Source organism: Myotis nattereri (assembly GCF_964212035.1).
Source record: "Myotis nattereri genome assembly, chromosome: 4".
Lineage (NCBI taxonomy): Eukaryota > Metazoa > Chordata > Mammalia > Chiroptera > Vespertilionidae > Myotis > Myotis nattereri.
The window spans coordinates 23,846,969-23,861,813 of NC_138079.1; the positions used below are offsets into that span (position 1 = coordinate 23,846,969).

The window sequence follows — 14,845 nt, forward strand, 5'->3', positions numbered from 1 at the left end:
CTGGCTAACTCAACTGCGGTCCAGGTTATCTTTCTTCTTTTCATGATCTAGCTTGGGCTTATTCAGATAAGAGACAGGAGTGAAAACACACACACACACACACACACACACACCAAACAAACAAACAAACAAAAAAAAAAACACAAAAAAACAAGAGGAAATGTGCATGGATTCTCAAAGCCTGGGTTTGGAACTGGTACTCATAACTACCAGCTCATTGTATTGGCCAAAGAAAGTCACAACAGTAGGCCAGATTAAAGAGATAAAAATAAATAAATAAAGTCTACATTAAAGGAGCTGCAAAGTTACATTACAGATGCATTGGTATAGATAAAGGAATGTTTGTGGCCAGTTTTCCAAAAAATATTCTATAAAACAATAGTTTACCTTCTTTTGGTTGTCAAAATGGAAGATAGGGTTTGGGATGTAATGTTATCAAATGGATGGTGGGGGGTGGGACAGGGTTGCTTCTAAACACCTTACAATTCATAGGATGGTCCCCACAACAAAGATTTATCCAGCCCAAAATAGCAATAGTGCAGAGATTGAGAAACACCAATATAGGGATCACAACTCTAAGTTATTCTGTTCTGGATAGACACAGATTTTATGATGCAGCTGAATAATTCATTACTTTAATTAATTTAATTAGGTACTCACAGACTTGAATAACATGTATTTACTGTATAAACTCCATTTCCATTGATTTAATTATACTGCCACTATATTTATTTCTTCCATATTCTTTTCTAGATTTTCTATTTTGATAAATTGACAATTTTTATATTGTATCTGTCTTTCTTTGATTAGAATTATATAAAGAAAAGTTTTCTGAATGTTATATAATTTCAAAATTAAAATAGTTCCTAATAATATTCATAATATTTTATTAATTGGCCATTGTCCAATATATTTAAATTGATTCTGAACACCTAATTATCTTTCTTGTCATTCTACATAATAATGTTATACATAAAATGTTTCATATGGCATTGTAACTTAAAGCATAAAAACATTTTAGGATATTTAAGAAACATTGTCAATTTGATTTCTCTAGAGATAAAGACTTCACCTCCACCAATGTGTGGTATATATTTTAGTCTAAGATTTACATCATTGAATATTATTATATTTTTTTGTTTTCCCTAATCTGTAATACAAAATCTATTATGAGGTTGTTTAATTTGCAAGTGTTTTACTAGTAGTGAATTTGAATCTATTACCTTATATCCCTTTATAGCTAAGAGACTGTGGTAAATTATTTAACATTGATAAGCCCATCAGATAAAGATAAAAATAATACATACTTCAGAGTAAGTCAAAAGTGTGTTTATAGCACTTAGCCCAGTACCTGAAAAAATAGTTTTCAATGGATGATTACTATTACTTTTTAAAATACTAATTTTTAAAGTAATTTTCTCTTGTGTCATTTTCTTCTTGATCTTTGCCCATTTGTCTATAGAGAATATGATGCTCTTTTAACAATCTGTATAATATTTCAATACATTTAAAATATTAACCCATTTTTAGTAATTAAAATGTCATCCATCTTTTCATATTTTTTCAATGCATAGAATCTTTTTGAAAGTGTAATTATTTTTCATCAATGAATGCCAAACATAAAAAGCAGATGTCATAGGGTCAAGTATAACTATGACAAAATGGTCATTTTAAAAATACTCATATTTTATAACCAAATCTCCAGAATTTCATCTTAGTGCATGGTATTATCTTATTCATAATTGCTATCAATGGCATAGGTGCCACACTGATCCACTTTGTGCTTGACATGAAAGTCGGACATTAGGAATAATTTAGATATCAGGTCTTGGACACAAAATGATCTTGATAGGCTGAAGTGACATGCCAAATAAAATTTAATTCAACTAAGATTTATTGAATGCTATTATGTTTTGTATGGAAAGCTGTTTGTGTTGACTCTAATTAAACCATCTACACATTATGAAATAAGGATACTATTCATGTCTATATGAGTACCAAAAATATAATTACCTTAAATAACATACTACCAAGCTATATCATAGAAACTACTTACCCAAGACAAAATAATTTTGAGTCCTATTCACTATATCAGGAACTCTGCAACTAAGCACTATTAAGGTTTGGGCTGGGTAATTCTTTGAGTGCCTTCATTGTGCATTGTAGAATTTCAGTTGCATCCCTGTCTTATAGATGCCAGTGTGACAACTTCCTCCCATTATGATAACCAAAACTCTCTACAGGCAGTGCCAAATGTTCCCTGATGAGCTAACTAACCCTTTTTTGAGAACCACTGGTCTATGATTTTAAGCACATCAGCCCACTGTCATATCATTCTATTAACACATGAGGAAAGGGTCAAAACCGCAGGAGACCCCAAACTCAGATCAGAAGAGGAATGTTCCTTTGTTGATATGTTCTTAATGAACTTGTCTAGAAAAGAAAAGTCTCCCAGGCCACATAATGACAGCTTAAAGGTTTTAAACACTCTTTATTGGAAAGCACTATATCAAGGTAGTCAATCTACAACCGCCTTCTCTGTTCCTACTAAATGCCAGGCACTGGGCATACAAGGCCCAATGCCTCTAGGGAAAAAGCCTCAATGCCTCAAGGGAGGATGGTCATTAAACAATGCCTTTTAAATGAATATCTTATTCACTTTAAGTGTGCAAAGTGCTCTTTATGAGGAGGTCTACGAGCATGTACAACAGAAGACTAAACAGTGGGTTTAGATTTCTTGAGAGAAAACAATGTTCAAGTTGAGACATGGAAGAACAAGTCAGTTCAACGTGGTCCCGGAATAAAGAGAGGAGCATTCCAGGCAGAGAGAACCACATGCGTGGCAGCCCCAAGGTGAACGTGAGTTGGCGGGACTTGAGGACCTCCGAAAAACCAGTGGTTCAAAGAAAAGTGAGTGGGTTAAAGAGCAGGGCATGATGAACCAGAGAGCATGCTGGAAATTTTGAAGGCATGTTGGTATTTGAGTTTACAAAACAATTAGAAATTATTAAAAGTAGTTTTATAAGGAGAGAAGAGACATGGCCACATTTTTTTTCTTCAAAAGATGACTCATACAATTGTGCTTTTAAGCACTAGAGTCTAAGAACTATGGAGGAAGAATACGAACGAACCGATTTCTCCCTTCTAAGTTCTACTTGTGCCTTAGCCCTGTATTCACGTAAGTGATCAGTATACTGCAACCAAACTCCCATGTGCAGCTCTTATTGATTATGTAAGTGCTCTTGAAAATAGTCTATGTTTTAAGAAGCCTTTGTGCCCTCAGCAAAAATGTTCTGTTTCTAAAAGGTTAAGTCTTTTTTCCTAGATAAGAATGAATAACCTTATAGGAAGTTGTAAATTCAACACTGACCTCTTTTAATAGGGTTGAAATTGGTCATTCAATACTAAAAAGACATCTGACATCACTGCTTAAAAATGTCTTTCTTTTCTTAAATTATCCTTTTGTGCACATCAAAGAGGACTTTGGTTTTGAGAGTATGGAATTCTATTTGTATATATTTGGCATCTGATTAGGCTTTTGGCAATACAAATTTGAGAGCAAATAAGTAACCACTCCGCAATATTCAATGTGAATTCCTTTACAATTTTCATCTTATTAATAAGAATTTAAATAGCAAACTTTCACATACAAAGTTATAATAATTTTATATGCATACATAGATACATATATGTATATAGTAATTTTCACATACCTCATATGAAATATTTGTCTTTCCTATTTCTATATTGTGTTTCTATATAAAAGTAACTTTACCAAACCTCTTTCAAGACAGTCATGTGCCCACATCTTCCATTTAGGCAAAATCTTCTAATTTTTAAAATTCAGAATCTAAAACCAAATGCAGCCTATTACAAAAATAAATACTACCACAAACATCACGTAGAGTTTACTCAACTTGAAATATAATCATAATTGACCCTTGAACTATGGCATGATCAAAGTTTCTGAGGTTACTCTTAATTGCAAATATTTCTGATCAAAATAATTACAATTTGTCTAAAATGAAACTTTCAAGGGCTCATTATAATTGACTAGAGGCCCGGTGCAAAAATTCGTGCACAGGTAGGGTCCCTTGGCATGTCCGGTGATAGGAGCTGACTGGGGCTGTCTCGCCCACTCCCAATCAGGGCTGATTGGGGGTCAGCCGGCTGGGGGGAGGGAATAGGAGAGGTGGGTTGGCTGCGAGGAGGGACCATGGAGGTTGGTTATGGGAGCGAGCACACTGACCATCAGGGGGAAGCTCCTGCATTGAGCATCTGCCCCCTGGTGGTCAGTGAGCATCATAGCGACCAGTCAATCGGTATTTCAGTCAACCCATTGTAACACCCGTGCACTGGGTGTGTGTGTGGGGGGGGGGGGAGTGTCCCTCAGCCCAGCCTGCCCCCTCCCCTCTCACATACTGGGAGCCCTCAGGCGTTGACCCCCATCACCCTCTGATCGCCTGATCGGCCCCTTGCCCAGGCCTGACAGCTCCGCCAGAGGTGTCAGGCTTGGACAGGGTACCCCCATCTCCCCCCGATCACTGGCTCTGGCCCCCGCCCAGGCCTGAGGCCTCTGGCCCAGGAATCATGCCTGGGCAGGGGACCCCCATCTCCCTCTGATCGCTTGCTCCACCCCCCGCCCAAGCCTGACGCCTCTGACCCAGGCTTCAGGCCTGGGAAAGGGGACCATCATATCCCCCCAACCCCTGGCTCCGCCCCCGACCCAGGCCTGATGCCTCAGCCAGAGGAGTTGACACTCATCACCCTCCGATCACCAATCACCAGATCGGACCCTTGACCAGGCCTGAGGCCTCCGGCAGAGGTGTCAGGCCTGGACAGGGGACCCCCAGCTCCCCGCGGTTGCAGGCTCCGCCCCTGCCCAGGCCTAACGCCTCTGGCCTAGGCATCCGGCCCAGGCAGCGGGGACCTGCAGTGGCAGCAGGGGAGGCGCCGCGATCGTGGGCTTCGCTTTAGGCCCAGGCAAGGGACCCCTAGCTCCTAGGACTGCCAGCTTCGACCGTGCCCAGCTCCCATCGCTGGCTCCACCCCTACTTCCTGCTATCACTGGCCAGGGTGGCAAAGGCGCCTGATTCTCTGATCATGGCTGGGGGGCAGGGCAAAGGCAGCCCCAGGGCCGCCTTTGCCCTGCCCCCCAGCTCTTAGCTCCCCCCTGGGTTTCCGATCACTGTCAGTGGCAGGGGGCTTCTTCCTGCTTTCCCTTTCGCCTCCCTGCATTGTGCCTACATATGCAAATTAGCCGCCATCTTGTTAGCACTTAACTGCCAATCTTAGTTGGCAGTTAATTTGCATATAGCCCTGATTAGCCAATGAAAAAGGTATCGCCGTACGCCAATTATCATTTTTCTCTTTTATTACTGTAGATATATATATACTAGAGGCCCAGTGCACAAAAATTTGTGCACTCGGGGGAAGGGGGTCCCTCAGCCCGGTCTGTGCCCTCTCGCAGTCTGGGACCCCTCGGGAGATAACGACCTGCTGGCTTAGGCCTGCTCCCGGGTGGCAGAGGGCAGGCCCAATCCCTAGGTGCAGCCCCTGGTCGGGCTTAGAGCAGGGCCGATTGGGGAGTTGGGGCGCTGCCCCCTGTCATGCACAGAGCAGGGCGGATTGGGAGGTTGCGATGCCAACCTCAGTCACGCTCAGGGTAGGGCCGATTGGGGGTTTGGGGAACCACCCCCTGTCACACTCAAGGGAGGGTCGATGGGGAGGTTGCGGCGCCACCCCCTGTCACACACAGAGCAGGGCCAATCAGGGGGTTGGGGCGCTGCCCCCTGTCACGCACACAGCAGGGTCCATCAGGGGGGTTGGGGCTCCGTACCCTGTCCTGCACAGAGCAGGGTCGATCAGGGGGTGGGGGAGCTCCCCCCTGTCACACACAGAGCAGGGCCCATCAGGGGGTTGGGGAGCTCCCCCTTGTCACTCACAGAGTAGGGCCGATAGGGGAGTTGGGGCACCGTCCCCTGTCACGCACAGAGCAGGGCCAATCAGGGGTTGGGGCGCCACCACTGTCACACTCAGGCAGGGCTGATGGGGAGGTTATGGCTCTACCCTGTCACACACGGAGCAGGGCCGATCAGGGGGTTTGGGTGCTGCCCCCTGTCATGCTGATCCCAGTGCCGGGAGGCCTCGTGGCTCCACTGATCCTGGTGCTGAGAGGCATATTACCCTTTTACTATATAGGGTAGAGGCCTGGTGAATGGGTGGGGGGCGGCTGGTTTGCCCTGAAGGGTGTCCTGGATCAGGGTGGGGGTCCCCACTGGGGTGCCTGGCCAGCCTTGGTGAGGGGATGATGGCTGTTTGCAGCTGGTCACACACCCTTCAGGGTGGGGGTCCCCACTGGGGTGCCTGGCCAGTCTGGGTGAGGGGCTAAGGGCTGTTTTCAGGCTGGGGGTGACTGAAGCTCCCAACCGCTCCTTTTTTCCTTTTTTTTTTTTTTTTATTTTATTCTGGGCCAGCTTTAGCTTGAGGCTTGGCTCCAGCTCTTAGGCCTCCCCGCGGCTGAAAGTAGGTTTCTGGCCTTTGCTTACAATGTTGCAATCCTGCTGGCTGAAGTCCGGCAGTATTCGTTACAATGTTTCTTAAACTGCCCGCTGAGAGGCCTGCAGCCACAGGCGGGGAACGTTGGTTTCCTCTGTCACTGAGGCAACCAAGCCTCATGTTAGTTTCAAGCTGCCTGGCTGCCGGCCGCCATCTTGACTGACAGTTAATTTGCATATCTCGCTGATTAGCCAATGAAAAGGGTAGCGGTCGTATGCCAATTACCATGTTTCTCTTTTATTAGTGTAGATATATATATATATATATATATATATATATATATATATATATGTGATATATATATATATATATATATATATTATATATATATATATCATATATATATATGATAGAGGCCCAGTGCATGAAATTTGTGAATGGTGGCGGGGGGGGGGGGGGGGCATGTCCCTCAGCCTGGCTTGCACCCTCTCATAATCTAGGACCTTTTGGGGGATGTCTGCCAGTTTAGGATATCTGTCTCACAATCTGGGATTGCTGGCCCCTAACAGCTCGCCTGCCTGCCTGATTGCCCCTAACCGCACTACCTGATTGCCTCTAACCACTTGCCTGCCTCCCTGCCTGCTCGCCCCTAACCACTCACCTGCCTGCCTGATTGTCCCTATCTGCTCACTGGGGGGCGGGGCCAGACAGGGAGAGGGGCCTTGATTGTTCTGGTCTCTGGTTTTCTGGTAATTTTGCCGTTTCAGTCACTGGGCTTTTATTATATAGGATTATTCAACAAAATACAGTTTTCTTATCTAACTAGAATCATGTATACAAGTGATAAACTATTCATTTACTTTTGAATTTTTTCTTCCTGCTGTGGACAGATCTGGGACTTTGGCATGAAGAACAAAAGAGATTAATTCTCCCACTCTCACAACTTATGAACCATGGAATAATTGGCAAATGATTCTTAGATTCTCACCTTCAAAATAATAGTGTCTTGTACAGAGTTCTCACATAGAGGCGATATTAACAAAGTGCACTTACTAGGCAATCGAAATCAGTTTTGTTCTTCATAAGGAGGGATTTTTTATTTGTAGCAATCATTAACAGTTGGCCAGCCAAATGTACCTTGTCATTCATAGACTAAAATGTAAGATGATGAAAATATTTCATTGTGAAGACTAATCAAAAGGTACCAACAATTATTTTATTATACAACTTACTTCAATCTTTACATTTTCTTCAACCCACAAATAAAATACTATAGTAACATTAAATATGAGTACAGGCAGACTACTGATACTGTGGGGCAATGCAGAGTGTTTGTGAAGTCATATCCCATTGCAAGATTGGTGCCTCAATCTCACCAGGAATACCATCTACACACCTGCATTGTCACCCCAGTAACCCTCTCTCAAATCTTCAAATCCGGTTAATGATCAAATCCTGTTAGTTTTTCCATACATATACTTTTAACACTTTTAATGTTCTGTGTTGCATCTACAACGACTGACTGTCCAAACTTCTGAGGCTGCTTTCAGTCTTTTCACCAATCCCTCCAATTGATATTCCTCTGCAGCCAGAAGAATCTTTTCAGAAAGTAAGCTTAATGATGTCATTTGTTCTGTTCAAAATTATTCATGAGCCCCTCAACCAGGCACCCAAATCCTTTCACAATCTGACCCCTGCCTCTTTCTTCAGCCTCACCTTCTGTCTCATAATTTTTGAGATGTGTGCTCTTGCAATTCTTAACGAAGATCAGGCGTTCGGCACAGGAAACACAGAACCGCACCTATTGTTCCTGAATCCAGAGTGCCCAAGCCTGCCTGTCTGATTGATCCTCCGGATGCGATTCACGTGCCAGCATCTCTCTAAAAGTTTCTTTGATCTGCACTCTCACAGATTAATTTCTCAACTCTGAATTCTTCCTTTTTCTTAAACATCATGCGTTTTTATATTAGTTTGTTTACATGTCTAAAACCTAGTCTTTTGAGGAAAGAAGGACATTTTGACACAGCTGTATTTAATGTGGGAGTCATATGGATGGAGCCATTTGAATCAGTCAGGCATTGAAATATCTCTGTCAAAGTACAATAAATCCCTTGTCAGATGGGATTTTTACTTTCTACTTAATAAAATATTACATTCCCATAATATTTTAAAATAAAATAATACTTGTAAAGTACTAAACATATAAAGATGTAACTTTAAGTCTGATGGAACTGGGATCAAGTTCCTGCCCATGACACGCAGCTCCTCTCCTTCTGGGTTTTGTTCAAAAGATCATCTTGGCACAGGCTTCCCCGCCTCCTTGTTGCAAGTTGCAATGCACCTCAATTGCATGTCCTTTCTTCTTTCCCTGCCTGGATACGTTCTGTAGTACTTACCAATGTCTGATAAAATCCTCTCCCTGGCAAAAACTAAACACAATGAGGAAGGGGTTTTTGTCTGTTTTATTCACATAGCAGACTATCCACAAATATTTTTTACTGAATAAATGGATTTGTTTTAGTATTTTTTTACCCCAACAGATAACCAGAAATTCAGACTCAATTTCCAGAAATTTGAGAGGTGATCCTAGCAAAGAGGGTAAAGGAAGAGAGAAAAGACAATAATCAAAGAGTGTGTTTAATTGGGAATAGCAGCACTTTTAACCTGGAAATACCACATGGACACATGATTATAGCGTTCTCTTAATTGATGTGTGAAAACTGCGTAATATACACTTCCTGTATCGGAGATTACACTTAAATCGTCCTGTGAGTGGACAAAAGGCAAGATTTTGGCAGCAAATGCATTAGCCCTTTACAATGAAAAGCTAATTCTGTCAGATCATACCAGGAATCATGCTTTCTAATCTGTCAGGTGCTGCATTGAATCACAGCAACAACAAAAATGCCCTCCTCTGTTATTAAGTACTTTGTTTTAAAAAAATAAGTTTAAAATCTTAATCTTAAAAGTTATGAAATGTTCAAGGAAACTTCAGAAAACACAAGACAAAGAACTATTAATATCATGCCCAAATAAAAATTAGACTTTATTCACCTACTTGGGTATTTGGCATATAGTGCAAATGTACATTTTGGCAAATTCTATTCAGTCTATGACCTTCTTACCAAAAAGATTATATTTCCTTCTATATTTCCTTTCATACCTTATAAAAAACACTGCTAAAATATTATGATTTACCAGCCTGTGAAACTAAAGCGTTTGTAAATTTTTTGTAATGTTTAGTTTCTGTAAGACATACAGAAGCATTCTGTGAGACTTTGACTTTGAAGAAGAAAGTCTCCGTAGACATGTGCCTGCAAGGTGGATATCATTGTTGCCAGAAATGTTTTGTAAAGTTAAAATGTTGGCCTGTTGTGCTATTATATTTTCAAAATGTGGAACAAGAAGAATGCCCTTCTCCAATTTCGGAAAACATTGTGCATGAGAATAATTAAAAATATCACAGTAAAGCAAAAAAATATATTTTTTGTTCCTCCAAAATTCTTTGGTGTTATTTAAAGAGTCCATAATGAGCCTAGCAAATGATGAAGTAACTGCATTATTAATTATTCAATATGGTGTATAGGTTATGACAAAACTATATAGCAAAAATATATTCAATCTTTGGAAATAAGATTGCTTCAGAACTGAAAAAAGTCACTGAAGAAAGTACAGCTAATTAAGAAAAGGACTTTCTCAACTTTTTACCTAAGAAATAACTTATTTGCAATCTACCTCAATTTTCACAAGTTCAAATTACCTTTGTGCCTTAAAACCATTTTCCCTGAGAAAGAGAGATTTACCTTAATTTCTTCAGGGTATAGAAATGGGTAGTCTATATTATAAATGTATGATTGTGAAAGATCTGATTGAAACGTCTCTAGTCAGCAGAACATGCTTGTAGATGCACAGAAGTTAAACATTTCTGAGAAGCTGAAAACGAATGCCTACAAATGTAAAAACCTGCGGTCACTAGTAAGTAAAATTCTAATACCCCTATCTCACACCATATACAAAAAGTAATAGATCTATCAAAGACCTAAATATAAGAGCTAAAACTGTAAAACTCTTAGAAGACAACGTATTAGTATATTTTCATGATCTTGGATTTAGCAATGGACACAGATATGACACCAAGCACATAAGAAAAAATGAAAAAATAGGTAAATTTGACTTCATAAAATTTAAACTTTTGTCCATTAAAGAACATTATCAAGAGAGTAAAAAGACAACTCACAAGAATGAGAAAAAATATTTGCAAATTGTATATAAGGTCTACTATACAGAATACATAAATAAGACGTAACTTAACAACAAAAGGACAAGAAATCCAATTTAGAAATAAGCCAAGAATTTAAACAAACACTATTCCAAAGATGACTACAAAGTGGTCAATCTATAATAATAAAAGCGTAATATGCAAATCAACCAAATGGCCAAACAGCGGAACGACTGTCCATGCAACCTTCCGGATGAAGCCAGAGTTGCAAGGGCCAAGGCAGCTGGGGCTGCGAGGGCTTATCCTTGCACGAATTTCATGCGTCTGGCCTCTCGATGAATATAAAAGGTTGTGCAATATCCTTAGTCATTAGGAAAATGCAAATCAAAATCACAATGAGATACCACTTCACTAGAATGGTAATAAAAAATTATGATAATAATTGAAAATAGCAAGTGGTGGCAAGGAAGTGAAGACATTGGAACCATTGTACATTGCTGCTGGAAATGTAAGATGATTCCCTTACTGTCAAAATAGCTTAGTAGTTCCTCAAAGAGTTTAACAGAATTACCATTGAACCTAGCAATTCTATTCCCAGGTACACACGCAAAATATTAAAAATAGATATTCAAACAAAAACATATGCAGAAATCTGTATTAGCAGCACTATTGACAATAGATAAAAAATGGAAACAAACCATATGTCCATAATGAATGAATAAACAAAACATGGCACACCTCTACAAAGGAATAGAGTTAAATTACAAAAATGAATGATGTATTAATATCTACTACAACATATATGAACCCTGAAATGTGTTCATAACATAAATAGATACATTAAATGAAAGAAATCAGATGGAAAGGTCACACATTCTATAATTCCATTTATCTAATGTATCCAGAATAACTAAATCTGTAAGTACACAAAGCAAATTAGTGTTGGTGGGGCCTGGGGGAGAAGGAGTGTTAAGGACTACATAATGAGTACAGGGTTTACTTTTTGGGTGTTGAAAATGCTTTAGAACCAGATAGACAGAAAGTTACACATCATGAATGTAAACTTTAAACTGGTTAATTTTATGGGAATTTTACCTCAATAAAATTGTTTTCAAAGAACTTAATATCCTTTAAACAATTCTAAGTATTCCATGATCTAATGCTTTTAGGAAGAGTATATTTAGCTTGATTTCATCATAGTGGACCAACATCAGGAGTAAGTATAGTAAGGGCTTGACAAAAGCAGGGCTTTAAGTGAAACTGAACGTTATGTTTGATGGTATTCACTTTTACCATGAGACAGGAGAAAGGAAATATGTCCTAAAGGCTGTGGGGTGTTCAAAGGTCTAAATTTAGAAAAGGAAATAGAAAGAGTAAAAATATCTTACTGTATTATATAAAGGGGAAAAAGGTGACATTGTTACCTTTTAAAAATATAGATGATATCTATTTAATTAGCCTTATTATTTAGAGCTTACAAAAATATAAATATTAAAAAATGTTTAAATAAGTCCCTGTATCAGGAGACAGAAACATTGTATTGTTATATTTTTCTCACCCATAATATTTGCTTAATTAGTAATATTAATTTTTTCTTATTGCCACTGTTAACTAGTCCTTTAAATACTAACATTTATGTAACAGAAAAGTAAATAGAATAAATATTAGGATTTATCCAAGAAAAAATAAGTATATCATTTCAAAAAACACTTAATTTCATATAATTATGTTAAAATAAAAACATGCATGTGCACACTTATTGATCATAAAAATTAAAATGTTGGCCTTCTAAAAAGTTAGTTCAGAGGGTTGTATGGAAGTAATGAAAAATGTATCTTTGTTTTGGGGAAATTTACACTTGAGAATTTAGCAGTAAGGAAGTATATCTACAGCTTGCTTTCAAGTGGTTGAGAGACAAATGATAATGGGAATAGATAGTTATAGATTTAGATATAGGTGATATGTATAAATATAAATACAAACCCATCCTATTGAACATTTTATTGTGTGCAAATTAGACCCCAATTTTAAAAAATCAATTGGAAAAAATCACCCTTAAATCACTTTATTCATTAGACATTATATACTCTCGAGATTACTTTAATTTTACAGCATTTGTGTTCTTGGATAAGCAAATATATCTGAAACTCTTTGGATTTTAATCATTAGAAATAAATGATCTTACAATGTCCTTTAAAACATTTGGTTAAAAAAATAGACAATTAGCTTACTCTAGAGCAAAACAGGGTTGTCACATGGAAGCATCCCCACAGAGCCTGGCGTAGGGCTGCCGTGAGGAAATGGGTCAAAATGCAGCTCTTGAACTGAAGGAGAGGCGGCTTTGAGGCAGAGGGGTGCATGGGAGTGAGAACCTGAGCTGACCTGCTACCCTGCTGTGTGCCATTAGTCAAGTCACTGAATATTTCTGATCCCCCATTTATTGTCTATCAACCAGCAAAATCAGAATATCTGATCCCATCCAGCTTTCAACAGTTTTTTTTTCTTTTATTCCACAAACAACTGACACAAATAATATTGTATGTCTCCATGAGAGAAGTGCTGAAGTTAACGATAAGTAAAAGTGCAATATTTTCTTTATGATTTATATTCCCATATTCTCACACAACAACAAAAGGACCGGGAGTGTGAAGGAGAAACTACAGCTGTTTGACTGTTCACATTGGCTTATTATCACGATGCTGAGCCTGGCTGCTTTGAAGTGAAAAACAGCGGAAAAATCTCTAGAGGATGAAGCTTCCCCTGAGAGTTCACAAATGTGTACAGTTCTGGCAGGGCCACAGCCTTCCAGAGAATCCTTTTACAGCCAAAACAATTGCCTACATTTTGAAATGAAATTCTGAATATTTTTCTGCTCTGATCATTCAAATAGCTCTACATATTTTAATTTTAAAAACTTCCATTTATTTTTTAAATATATTTATATTGATTTCAGAGAGGAAGGGAGAGGGATAAAGAGATAGAAACATCAATGATGAGAGAGAATCATTATCTGATCAAGCCGAAACCCGGGCATGTGCTCTGACCGGGAATAGAACCTTGATCTCCTGGTTCATAGGTCGATGCTCAACTAGTGAGCCACACCAGCCAGGCTAAAAGTCTTTTAATAAAGCTAGTTTCACCTGCTTAATTTTTCCTGAAAATTGTAAAGATAGAAACTTTATAGAAATGTACAGATACTTAGATTTCATAGAAAAATATATACTTAGTCCTAAACATTTTGATATTTCTTATTTTTATTAATATGTTCCATGAAGAATATATAACTTTGAAAATAGGCACTTGGGCAACAAAGATATATTTCAACTTATTTTTCAGTTTCATTAGAACATAATTCAACCAGCAATCAAATCTATTCTTAGTATCTAGTTGACTTTTGTAAAACTGAGTTGATTGATTCACAGTTCTATTCCACTTGAATTTGTTCACAGGAATGCTAAAAGATAAATGGAAAACTACTTTGATATTAGCACTAGGTATTTTATTTTAAATTTACACATATTTTTATGTTGCTATTATTTAAATATGACTCATGACTCACAAGACACCCAAGGAAGTGCAAAATCTCCCCCAGTTTTAAGTATATGAGGAGGGAGAAAAGATGTAGAAAGAATTTCTTTCAAGGGGCAGTGAACTTTATAGGTTTGCAGGTTAATATTTATGCCCCATAGAGGAATAACTAATACTATAAGACAGTAAAAGGCATTCAGAAAATAAAATCATTTTATGGTCAAGTTTAAAATTTAGGTAGTACCGCGTCCTAGATTTCCTTCTTAAAAATTCACAATATCCATATGTCTATGAAGGCTCTGAAAAGTGTCTGTAATCCTTTCAACAATAAAGATAAATTAAAGGAAAAAAGTCCCTACGTGAAATAAACCAATAATGAAATGACCTTTGTCAGCTTTTTAAGCTTATCTGACTTCATCCTGCCTGCCCACCCCTGTCTTAGTCAATCTTAAACATCTTAGGTGGTTGTGGGTTAAGTGACTTTTTCAAAGACTTGCATAGTCTATGACCTCTCAGCTCTATGGTGCTTTCTTAAAGAAAGTATAAAAATCATTTACTTATTAAAACATTGTCATTGATGTCCTCCAGCCTTCAAAATGA

General features: G+C 38.7%; 1 pseudogene across 1 annotated transcript in view; it reads left to right on the forward strand.

The window, feature by feature from the left end:
• Window positions 1-2,766: 2,766 nt before the first annotated feature.
• LOC308518117 (pre-mRNA-splicing factor SPF27-like) overlaps window positions 2,767-14,845 on the forward strand; it is a 97,517-nt pseudogene continuing 85,438 nt past the window's right edge. The window contains exons 1-2 of the transcript in view: window positions 2,767-2,910; window positions 3,097-3,178. The product of the transcript in view is annotated as a pre-mRNA-splicing factor SPF27-like (transcript). The remainder of the gene's footprint in view (window positions 2,911-3,096; window positions 3,179-14,845) is intronic.